This window comes from Palaemon carinicauda, chromosome 8 (genome assembly GCF_036898095.1).
Source record: "Palaemon carinicauda isolate YSFRI2023 chromosome 8, ASM3689809v2, whole genome shotgun sequence".
Lineage (NCBI taxonomy): Eukaryota > Metazoa > Arthropoda > Malacostraca > Decapoda > Palaemonidae > Palaemon > Palaemon carinicauda.
Window position 1 is genome coordinate 158866365 of NC_090732.1, and position 12500 is coordinate 158878864.

The following is a 12500-nucleotide window of genomic DNA, read 5'->3' on the forward strand; positions in this document are numbered from 1 at the left end:
CTGAAAGAAGTTCAGAGAAGATGCCACTTTTCTAGGATCATGACCAGCGGGTGTACTGTTCGGATCCGCTCTGCGAATGAAGTAGGTGATTTTCGCTCTTAATTGTTTCAGTGACAGGTCGCTGCCCGATGTTTCTCCTTTGAAGAGTTGGCCTCCACCAAAGTTCGAAGTTCTGCGAAGATAGACCTTGAGACTCTCTACTGGACATAGAGAGACATCCTCCTTCAGGGGGCATATTCTCCAAGGGCCCCATCTTTTGGTGGGTAATTCATTTTTGGCGAGAAACGTCGGATCAGGGGAGAGGGTCACTTCTCCTGAATCAGCAAACAGGATGTGTCCCTCCTCTCTTGATAATGCCACTATTTCGCTGACTCGAGCTCCCGAGGCGAGAGCAAATAAAAATATAACTTTCTGAGTCAGATCCTTGAGGGGGCATGAATCGTTGTCCAAGTTGGAGGCGAAATGGAGCACCTTGTCTAGTGACCAGGAGATCGGTTTCGGAGGGGGTGCTGGGCGTAGGCGAGCACATGCTTTTGGTAATTTGTTAAAGATGTCGTTGGACAGATCAATTTGGAAAGCATATAGAATTGGTCTAGTCAAAGCCGATTTGCAGGTTGAAATCGTATTGGCTGCTAATCCTTGTCCATGAAGGTGAATGAAGAAGGACATACAGAAATCAATGGTGATTTCTTTAGGATTTTTTGCTTTAACAAAGGAGACCCATTTCCTCCAGGATGATTCATATTGCCGTCTCGTGGATTCGGTCTTGTATTCCTCTAGGAAGTCTAAACTTTTCTTCGAGATCCCAAACCTCTTCTTTGCGGCAAGGGAGAGAAAATCATGAGATGAAGGTCCTTGATTTTCGATGATGAAGCGAAGACAGTCGACTTCTGTACTTGTTGAGAGAGAACTGGGCCCGGGAGAGGGATCAGCTTGGGCTGCAGCTCCAGGACCAGGGGGTACCAGTTGCTCCGGGGCCACTTGGGAGCCACTAGGGCCGCTGTCCCTTTGAAGGTTCTCAGTTTGGAGAGGACTTTCAACAGAAGGTTGGTGGGAGGGAACAGGTATATCTTGGACCATCTGTTCCAGTCCAGTGACATGGCGTCCACCGCTTCTGCTTTGGGGTCCTCGTACGGGGCTACGTACAGAGGAAGTTGATTGTTGTCGCTCGTTGCAAAGAGATCTATCTGAAGTTCTGGGACTTGATGAGAGATGAAGGAGAATGATCTTGCGTCTAGAGACCATTCCGACTCTATCGGGTTTGTCCGAGATAGAGCATCCGCTGTCACGTTGCGGAATCCTTGTAGGTGAACTGCAGACAGGTGCCACTTCTTCTTCTCCGCCAGACGGAAGATTGGGAGAAGCACCTGATTTATCTGGGGCGATCTTGAGCCCTGGCGATTGAGACAACGAACTACCACCGAGTTGTCTAGGGTTAGACGGATGTGGATCGAGGGCGGCGGGGATAACTTCTTCAGAGTAAGAAGGACCGCCATGGCCTCCAAGATGTTTATGTGGAACGTCTTGAATAGTGGAGACCAGGTCCCTTGAGCTTGTTTCAGGTGGGAGTGACCTCCCCAGCCCTCCAGTGAGGCATCCGTGTGGATGTTGAGAGATGGAGGAGGGTGTTGGAGAGGAATGGACCTTTTCAGGGCCTTTGCTTCCGACCACGGCTTTAGGAGGCGTCGAAGTCTGTTTGGAAGCCGTCTCTTGAGGTCTCTTCGAGCGATGGATGCCGATCGTCTCCAGACTCCCGCGGCATCCTTTAGCTGTGCGCGAAGCACTGGGTTTGTCACTGAGGCGAATTGTAGCGAGCCTAGAACTCGTTCCTGCTGTCGTCTTGAAATGCGTTTGGATTTCAGTAGTCGCTTGACAGACCCTGCTATTTCCTTCCTTTTCTTCTGGGGGATGGAAAGGCGGTGTGACTGAAGATTCCAGTGGATTCCCAGCCACTGAAACTTCTGAGCTGGAGAGAGGCGAGATTTCTTCTCGTTGATCTTGAATCCCAGGTGTTCTAAGTACTGGGTAACTTCGTCGCAAGACTTTGCACACTCTTCGGGCGATGGAGCCCAGACTAGCCAGTCGTCGAGGTAGGCCATCACCTGGACGTTTCTTAGGCGGAGCTGTTGTACTATGGCATCCGCCAGCTTTGTGAAGATCCGAGGGGCCACATTGAGGCCGAATGGCATGGCCCGGAAGGCGTAGCTTTTCCTTTGGAGTCGAAATCCTAGGTAGGAGGAAGCGTGATGGTTCATTGGAATGTGCCAATAGGCATCCGCCAGGTCTATAGAGACCGTGTAGGAACCTTGAGGCAGAAGGGTCCTTATTTGTTGAAGCGTCAGCATCTTGAATTTGTTGTTCTCTATGAACTTGTTGAGGGGGGATAAGTCCAGAATGACTCTGAGCTTGTCTGAGTCCTTCTTGGGAACGCAAAACAGTCTCCCTTGGAACCTGGTGGACTTTACCTTCCTTATCACCTTCTTGTTCAAGAGGTCTAGAACATATTCTTCCAGAATGGGGGTCGATTGTTGAAAGAATCGCTGGAAGATTGGGGGTGGTTGCACCCAACTCCAGCCTAGACCGTTCTTGATGATGCTGTGTGCCCAAGGATCGAAGGTCCAACGATCCTGGAATTGGCGGAGTCTTCCTCCCACCGGAAGCACTTCATTGCTTCTGGTGTCCCGAGGACTTGTTGCCTCGGCCGCTAGCTCCCTTTCCTCCTCTACCTCTGGAGGGACGACGAGAGGCGTCTCTGCTTGCACCCCTGGACGAGCCTCTACCTCTGGCATGAAAGGTAGTGGATGGCTGCTCAAAGGCAGGGGTGAAGACCGGTGACTGTGACAACACCGGTTGGGGGACCAATTGAAAGGTCTGCTGTGGTTGGGCAACCACTTGGGAGGTAGCGGGTCCCGGAAACTGACGTCGTTGTTGACGTTGCTGGGGTTTTGGTTTCTGAGGTTTCCTCTTAGGCTGAGGTCCATCGTCCTGAGAGGGTTTCCTTTTTCTGGACATGCCCCACTTGTGGAGAAGGTTCCTATTCTCCGTGGCGGCTCTGTCAGTTATTTCCTTGACAAGGTCAGAAGGAAACAGGTGCTTTCCCCAGATGTTGGAGGAAATCAGCCTCCGGGGTTCGTGTTTCACGGTGGCACCGACAAACACGAATTCACGACAGGCTCTACGAGCCTTTATGAAATGGTACAAGTCCTTCATTACTGTAAGTAAGTGGGATTTGGCTAGTACCATGTAGTGATCAGGTACTCTTGTGTCACAGGCCATAACTTCAAGTTGGACTTGATGAGAAAGAGATGCCGCAAGCCTCTCCTTCGTGTCTTGTTCCCGGCGAAGGAGGTGATCATTGAGCTTAGGGAGGTCCTCATTAAACTGACGTCCGGCGACGTCAGGATCGAGCCTACCCACGACGAAAGTATGTTGAACATCTTTCCATTGCCTAGTGTCAGGGGGTGTCACGATGGAGAAGGGTCTGCACTCCTCCAGTGCAGGGCAGGGTTTTCCTTCTTCCGCCGCTTTAAGGCATGCAGCTAAGGCCTTTTCCAGGAAAGGAAGAACCGCAGTGTCAGGTGCTACATAAGTAGGATGCTTCTTGCTCAAGGCAGGAAGCTTAGAGCAGGTAAAGCCCCTGCTCTTAAATGCGGAGGCTAGCATAGCCTGGGCCTTTGCGAGATCGAACACTATCTCTTCTTTAGGTTCGGTCTCCTCCTTCGAGGCAGGTTCGGAACGAAGCCGGACGTAACAGTCCGGGTAGGCCTCGAAGCTTGGGAAGAACTCCACGTCTTCCAACGGGACCGTGCCAATCTTGTCACTAACAAAGATCCTGCCGGTCGCAATAACCATATGCTCTGCATACCTCCACGGGTTGGCATGAGAGCAAGCTGGGAGATCCTTAACCGAAATCTTCTTCGGTTCTCTGGATCCAATCATTGACCTGATGGACTCCTGGTTCTCCTTCAGTCTGTCGTCCATGACAGCTCTAATCAGCCGGATCAGTTCTTGGGTAGACGAAGAGGGATCCGGGGTCGAGGAGGTAGACGGAAGGGACACATCCGTCGGTGTAGGAGTAGGCGGAGGGATGGATGAGGGAGGAGCTCCAAGCTCCGACTCGGTGTATTCCACCTTGTCTTCGTCCTCTTCGGCTCCTTGAGCCATAAGCGTCTTCTCCGTGTCTTCCGAGACGTCAGAGATCTGCTCATCATCCTCGGAATCTAATCGACACTCATGCATGGACTGAGCCATGACCACATCAGGTTCCACCGTAATTTGGACAGTGGGGATTGCGTCTTTCGGAACCACTGAGTCAGGGGAGGCCTTAGGGAACAACAGGGACCTCAGTTCTTCGGTGGCCAGGTACGGTCCGGTAGCATTTTTCTGAAAGCCACGCACCCACTTGCGCAGCTTTTCGCGAGAAATGTCTCTAACCTCCGCTGAGGGAGGGTTATGGAAGGCCTCAACTAGGTGGGCCTGGCAGACCGTACAATCCAGTGGATTCCAGAACTTCAAATCCCCTTTCTTGTCTGCACAAGGGGCGTGAGTCCTACAAGCCGTATGCCCGTAAAACTGCGGGCGTTTCACAGCGCAGAAGGCGAAGTCACACTTCATCTGCTCCTCCTGTGGAAGAAAGAGAAAATGAGTATGGGGGAGTCATAGGAATGGCTCTTAAACTAAGTTAATATTAATCATTAATTTTAACTTAAGAAGGTGTGATGCATAGAGAATGAAAACAGTAAAGGAGAACATGCTCCATGCATCTCGCCCGGCTGGTTACCATAAGCTTGGTCCTGGGATAATCCAAATGACCGAGATCATTGGATATAGTTTCCTAGGATTCCCATTATATTGGAACTCCATGGAAAGCCAAGGACAAGGTTGGGATCGAATTCATTCGGTTTCCAGTAAAGAGCCAGAAGGCCTCATAAAGGTAACTGCTTCTGGCAACCAGCCGTGCTAAGATGCACATAGCATGCTGGAATTAGAAGAATGCAAAGAGACAGCATGATCACTAATAAAGCAGTACCAGGTACTGATCTTAAAAGCAAAGCAGCTTATCTATTTGCTATGTAGGGCTATCTTAGTCTTATGATAGCTACAGTGAGGGGGTGCAAGTATTCTTGACGCCTCCGGGGCATCCGGCAAGCCGCCGGCATGCCGGAGCTCGCTCCAGCATAGATTCTGGCATTAGAACAGACAATTTTCAAAAGTCAGTTAGATACCAGGATGGCGGCCGCCGGCACAGCGGCGGCACGCCGGCAAGGAGCGGCGGCTCCGGCAGCCGGAGGATGCCAGGTTGGTGACTGGGATAAGGATGGTACAGGTAGTATCGGGTTGCCGGCAGTATATGCCGGCACTCCGGTGATCGACCGGCAAGCGGACGATTAGATAGGAGTAGGAGAGCCGCCGGTAGTAGCCGGCGGCAGCCGGCAGTCCCTCGGTACACGGGGGGCTGGCGGCAAGGGTAGGGAAGTCACCAAGAGGGAGGCAGGTATTGCCGACAGTAGAGGCGGCAAGAGACCGGCACCCGGATAGATAGAGAGACAGGGGGAGGGGGGAAGGAATGCAGGAAGTACCGTCAGGGTTCCAGACATCCCTCCCCCTCCCTGAGAGGGTGTACCCATGATAGAGACAGGCTCTAACATCCATAAGCAGGGGTCACTAGGGACCGGGAGCAGGTAGCCCAAGGGAGGGCTAGGGAACACCCAAGAGGGGGGGGAGACTCCCCTATGCAGAACTACACTAGTAACTAACCTTATAGGACACTATGAAGGTATATGTACCAGAGCGGACTGCACAGGGAAGCTCGGGTAGCCCTACTCATCCACCCTAAGGAGGATTTGTAGGACAGGGGACAGATGAGTATAAACTAACCTAAGCATAGGCTAGGCTATACAAGAGATAGGTGGGGAGGGAGAAGAGAGAGGTCTTCCCAGGAAGGGTTTCTGTACCAGAGCGGCCACTAAGGGAAGGGAGGACACTCCCTAACCTAAGATCAGGCTGATCGGCTAAAACGGTGCAAGAGTACAGTTTCAGCATGGAACAGAGAAACCTTCCTAACCCGACCTAGAGCAGGGCTAAAAGTCCTGAACTAGGCAAGGAAGAAGACATATCGCTATCGCAGGAAAGTCATAGACTATCCTAGCCATAGAGGTAGGCTAGCCTAACCTCACTCTCAGACGCAATCCTAAAGGGGGTTCATTCCTTTAGGGAGGACTGAGAGGCGATATATATATACTCTATTAGACAATTAATCCCTTTACTCAGAAAAGGGATCAAGGCTAAATAGAGGGAATGCCAAGGCAGGGGATGAAGGAAGCATATAGGGGTCCTAAGGTTAGGTTAGGCTAGAAAGAATCACTGACTAGCCTATCCCCTATATGGTCCCTGAAGGCGAAAACATTTGCATCACTAGTCAAAAGTATTGTAAAATAAATGCCACTATCTTCATAACTTAGTCTAGGATCACTAATAAATCATGCATGAACACTTGTATGTAGGCTCCTGGCCTGGGGGCTATAGTAGCCGACTGGTATGAGGTCAATCGATGACCGATAAAAAGCGTCTAAACACGATATAAAAGTTCCTAGCTATGAAGACTAAATAAACTAATGTATTCGATTAGTATATAAAGCCGGAAGCGTTGTTGTGGCTAACTAAATAAGACATGCAAAACAACAACGACGCCATAAAATGGCGGGTCCGGTAGAGGCACAGCTCTGCCACAAAACATCAATTATTTCGCAAAATAATATTTACTTTACGGCCAGAGCTTAATTAAACAATACTGGAACCTTGTACTCAACTTTCCAGAAGAAGGCGAGGCTGAAGGTAACGACATAGCGAAGATGCAAAGCGATAAAGTTAACACAAGGGAAAATCCGTCTAAGTAGGGCAGCTACTAAACAAAGGATGAAGACGCGCGTGACGTCATTAGAGCAATGGCGTCCGTTTGTTTACGTCTCGAGTATCAGTAGTAGCCACGAGTGAGATTAGCTGTGGAACGGCTCCCAGCTATTCTCAATCCTTACACACCGAAGCATTAACTCTGTTCGGGGTGGAGATAGCTATGTGGCACGTTCAGACATGCGTGTCCCCTGTTGTATTACGATGTCTTAAGGGGAAACCTTTGAGATACTCGCTCCAGAAGTTAGAATTCTGTGATAACCTGTGGTTAAATTCTCTGGGAATATCTTAGTAGTCTTATACCCAAGGAAGCTACCAAACAGGAACCTTCCATCAGGACGCCATGGCTTGAGCCCAAAAAGGTAACTGCTTCTGGCAACCAGCCGTGCTAAGATGCACATAGCATGCTGGAATTAGAAGAATGCAAAGAGACAGCATGATCACTAATAAAGCAGTACCAGGTACTGATCTTAAAAGCAAAGCAGCTTATCTATTTGCTATGTAGGGCTATCTTAGTCTTATGATAGCTACAGTGAGGGGGTGCAAGTATTCTTGACGCCTCCGGGGCATCCGGCAAGCCGCCGGCATGCCGGAGCTCGCTCCAGCATAGATTCTGGCATTAGAACAGACAATTTTCAAAAGTCAGTTAGATACCAGGATGGCGGCCGCCGGCACAGCGGCGGCACGCCGGCAAGGAGCGGCGGCTCCGGCAGCCGGAGGATGCCAGGTTGGTGACTGGGATAAGGATGGTACAGGTAGTATCGGGTTGCCGGCAGTATATGCCGGCACTCCGGTGATCGACCGGCAAGCGGACGATTAGATAGGAGTAGGAGAGCCGCCGGTAGTAGCCGGCGGCAGCCGGCAGTCCCTCGGTACACGGGGGGCTGGCGGCAAGGGTAGGGAAGTCACCAAGAGGGAGGCAGGTATTGCCGACAGTAGAGGCGGCAAGAGACCGGCACCCGGATAGATAGAGAGACAGGGGGAGGGGGGAAGGAATGCAGGAAGTACCGTCAGGGTTCCAGACATCCCTCCCCCTCCCTGAGAGGGTGTACCCATGATAGAGACAGGCTCTAACATCCATAAGCAGGGGTCACTAGGGACCGGGAGCAGGTAGCCCAAGGGAGGGCTAGGGAACACCCAAGAGGGGGGGGGAGACTCCCCTATGCAGAACTACACTAGTAACTAACCTTATAGGACACTATGAAGGTATATGTACCAGAGCGGACTGCACAGGGAAGCTCGGGTAGCCCTACTCATCCACCCTAAGGAGGATTTGTAGGACAGGGGACAGATGAGTATAAACTAACCTAAGCATAGGCTAGGCTATACAAGAGATAGGTGGGGAGGGAGAAGAGAGAGGTCTTCCCAGGAAGGGTTTCTGTACCAGAGCGGCCACTAAGGGAAGGGAGGACACTCCCTAACCTAAGATCAGGCTGATCGGCTAAAACGGTGCAAGAGTACAGTTTCAGCATGGAACAGAGAAACCTTCCTAACCCGACCTAGAGCAGGGCTAAAAGTCCTGAACTAGGCAAGGAAGAAGACATATCGCTATCGCAGGAAAGTCATAGACTATCCTAGCCATAGAGGTAGGCTAGCCTAACCTCACTCTCAGACGCAATCCTAAAGGGGGTTCATTCCTTTAGGGAGGACTGAGAGGCGATATATATATACTCTATTAGACAATTAATCCCTTTACTCAGAAAAGGGATCAAGGCTAAATAGAGGGAATGCCAAGGCAGGGGATGAAGGAAGCATATAGGGGTCCTAAGGTTAGGTTAGGCTAGAAAGAATCACTGACTAGCCTATCCCCTATATGGTCCCTGAAGGCGAAAACATTTGCATCACTAGTCAAAAGTATTGTAAAATAATAATGCCACTATCTTCATAACTTAGTCTAGGATCACTAATAAATCATGCATGAACACTTGTATGTAGGCTCCTGGCCTGGGGGCTATAGTAGCCGACTGGTATGAGGTCAATCGATGACCGATAAAAAGCGTCTAAACACGATATAAAAGTTCCTAGCTATGAAGACTAAATAAACTAATGTATTCGATTAGTATATAAAGCCGGAAGCGTTGTTGTGGCTAACTAAATAAGACATGCAAAACAACAACGACGCCATAAAATGGCGGGTCCGGTAGAGGCACAGCTCTGCCACAAAACATCAATTATTTCGCAAAATAATATTTACTTTACGGCCAGAGCTTAATTAAACAATACTGGAACCTTGTACTCAACTTTCCAGAAGAAGGCGAGGCTGAAGGTAACGACATAGCGAAGATGCAAAGCGATAAAGTTAACACAAGGGAAAATCCGTCTAAGTAGGGCAGCTACTAAACAAAGGATAAAGACGCGCGTGACGTCATTAGAGCAATGGCGTCCGTTTGTTTACGTCTCGAGTATCAGTAGTAGCCACGAGTGAGATTAGCTGTGGAACGGCTCCCAGCTATTCTCAATCCTTACACACCGAAGCATTAACTCTGTTCGGGGTGGAGATAGCTATGTGGCACGTTCAGACATGCGTGTCCCCTGTTGTATTACGATGTCTTAAAGGGAAACCTTTGAGATACTCGCTCCAGAAGTTAGAATTCTGTGATAACCTGTGGTTAAATTCTCTGGGAATATCTTAGTAGTCTTATACCCAAGGAAGCTACCAAACAGGAACCTTCCATCAGGACGCCATGGCTTGAGCCCAAATATATATATATATATATATATATATATATATATATATATATATATATATATATATATATATATATATATATATATATATATATATATATATATATATATATATATATATACACACACACACACACACACACACACGCTTTGACACTTCTGTCCTTTTAAAAATCCCAAATGGTTATCTTAGAAGAAAAGTTACAAGTTCTCTCTCAACCTCAGATTATCCTGGTTCTAAGTTATCTGGGGGTTGAATCTGTAATTTGAATATCATGAAGCATTTTGTTATTTATAATTTAATTTTGGGTGTCATTCTTTAACCATCCCAAAGTTATTGCCACTACCCACATTTAGTGTGGACAAACCAAATATGAATCATAAACACTGTTGGCCTCGAATATTGGCCGCTAGTAGTGGTAGTAGTAGTACTGTAGTTTTTAAGATATTGGAGGTTTATTCACAAAATTCACTACTTGTCTAATTTTTCAAGATTTATAAAGCATAGTTGCATTTTTAAAGCTTGTAGCACAATGAACATTGAGTAAGTATTGAAATAATGAATATTAATCATTTGGTTTTTAATAGTTGCTGGTGGAAACAATTTCTCTTAGTACTTGGAGAAATAGCACTCAGACATTTGAACTCTTAAGATATTAATGTGTTTCAAGAATTCATAAACTTATCTGATAAGGAATATAATGGTCAAACAGAATGTTTCGATTTTTAAGGTGTTTATTGTTGTTAGTCTTTTAAGTTAGAAGAATTGTAATATGAGCACCATACTTTATTGTTGAAAGATTCTACAAGCTTTCTTGTTTGTGCTGTTCAAGGTAAATTGCTAATTGCATATTGTAAACAAATACTATATTGAAAATATAGAGGTTTCTAACCTATCAGGAACATGGGTAAAGATGGAAAATCTGTGTATCATCTCCAAATGGAATTGATTAATCCCTTATTTAACTAGAGGGTCATTCAGTGGAGCAAGTACCCATGCCACAGCAGCTTATCTCTTGACCCTGACCCAGGACTTTCAAAATTGAATAACGTCCATGTCTCAACATAAGATTAATCCCTGAAAGTTTCACCATTATATGAGTAAATTGTGGCCTGGAAGTTGTTCACACAAACAAACAAACAACGGTGAAAACACAACCTCCTCTCCAACTTTGTTGGTGGAGGGAAATATTAACTTTATTCTTTTAAATATTACCACTCTTTTAAACCAAAAAATGCCATTTATACATAATCTGTAAGTAGGAAAGATACACATAAAGGTGGAGTAGTTAAGAATGTATACATTTTATAAAATACTGTTTTCATACCTTTTTTTATAATTATTCAACCAATTTGAGCACTGTTCATAAAGTAATCTCCAAATTGAAAAAGAATGAAGTAGCAGAAGGCACTCCTGTATCAGATAAATTTGAAAGGTTTGATATGACGACCTCAAAATGCTCGGAAACATTAACATTTTGGTAGTAAAGGTAAAATTTTCAACAGTTTCACCATGTCTTCTTTTTTTCTAACCATACCAGCTTTATGCAGTTTTTCCTGCTCCTTATGTATAAATTTTGATGTATGAAAATTAAAATATTAGTAATCACTCGTATATCCACACTAATATGCCAAGAGGTTATATAAGTTACACTTGGGTAAGGTAAATTAGTGTAGCTTAGGAGGCTACCCCAGAATTGTAGCATAACAACTACTGTTATGTATCATTAAAGTGAATGAAAATTACACAGTTATATTAAGCAGAGAAGACTGTATTGAACTCAAGATCTTTGACACAATTAGCTAGCCTACCTAAATCCCTGATACAATCAGTACAAGAATTGTACTATCACACATAAGCAATACATAAGCAGTATGAGTAATGTATGAATGTGTGTGTTTGTAACCATCTGATCTCCTCTCCCAACATTCACATCTGTATGTTTATAAAAATAAACTATAAAAGGGTTATTGCAAAAAATATACTATTAATTTATTCATAACTTTTAAAGAAACTATGAAAATAGACATGTATAATCAAAAGCTGCTAGTAGTAATGTTTCGTAGTCACCATTGTTCACAGTCTAAGCTGAAATCTTTCAAGAAACAACTAGGCTTTGAATTTCACAACCTAGTGAAATGCATGTTACAGTACTCCAGTGTTTAATCAAATTACACTGCAGATGGGTACACTTTTTGTAATGCTATATTGACTGAAAGGAAAATAAGATAGCATTGATAAAACTCCTGTATTCAGAATAAAAGTAACCTTTAAAAGATTGAAAATGAAAGCCATTTTGTAAATTCAATACTTTATATATACTGTACTTGCAAAAATATAATTGCATATTGGATTGTAATATGTTTCAACGTTGTTGAAAATGGTATACAGTATAGCATACATCTTTATCGTGTTTTGAGAATGAAAAGAGTAACCAGCAAAGCCATTCATAAAAACTCTTTCCCCAGGAAATTTGTTTTAATACTTATCGTGTTCTGTAGCAAGTCTACTTAATCTGTGTGTGTCTCAAGAATTGATGTAGGCTAGACTAGATTATCTCAATTCCTGTGAATTGTAGGGTGGCTTGATTTCCTGTAAAAAAAATATTTATTGCATAATTTTACCTCAATAGATACTTAATTTTCAAGTTTGAGGTAAGACAGAAATAATTTTATAGTTTGTATTCCTATGTGTGCTTAAATGAGTAGGAAACCTCATTGCAGTGGTTCATGAAGGGTCTCCCCATGTAATGTTGGGAGTTGGATACCAAAACCCCCCCCCCTTCACATAAAACTTAGTTTCATTCATGCTGAGTTCAGTATTCTTGCAGTTATATGGATTAGTATATATTTTATTTTTGATTATACACATGAAGTAAGGGAATATTTCACCCATAAGTTTG

General features: G+C 45.6%; 1 protein-coding gene across 1 annotated transcript in view; it reads left to right on the forward strand.

The window, feature by feature from the left end:
* The window catches only part of LOC137645521 (serine-rich adhesin for platelets-like), a 153771-nt gene that overhangs the window by 113231 nt on the left and 28040 nt on the right, over positions 1 to 12500 (forward strand). The window lies entirely within an intron of this gene.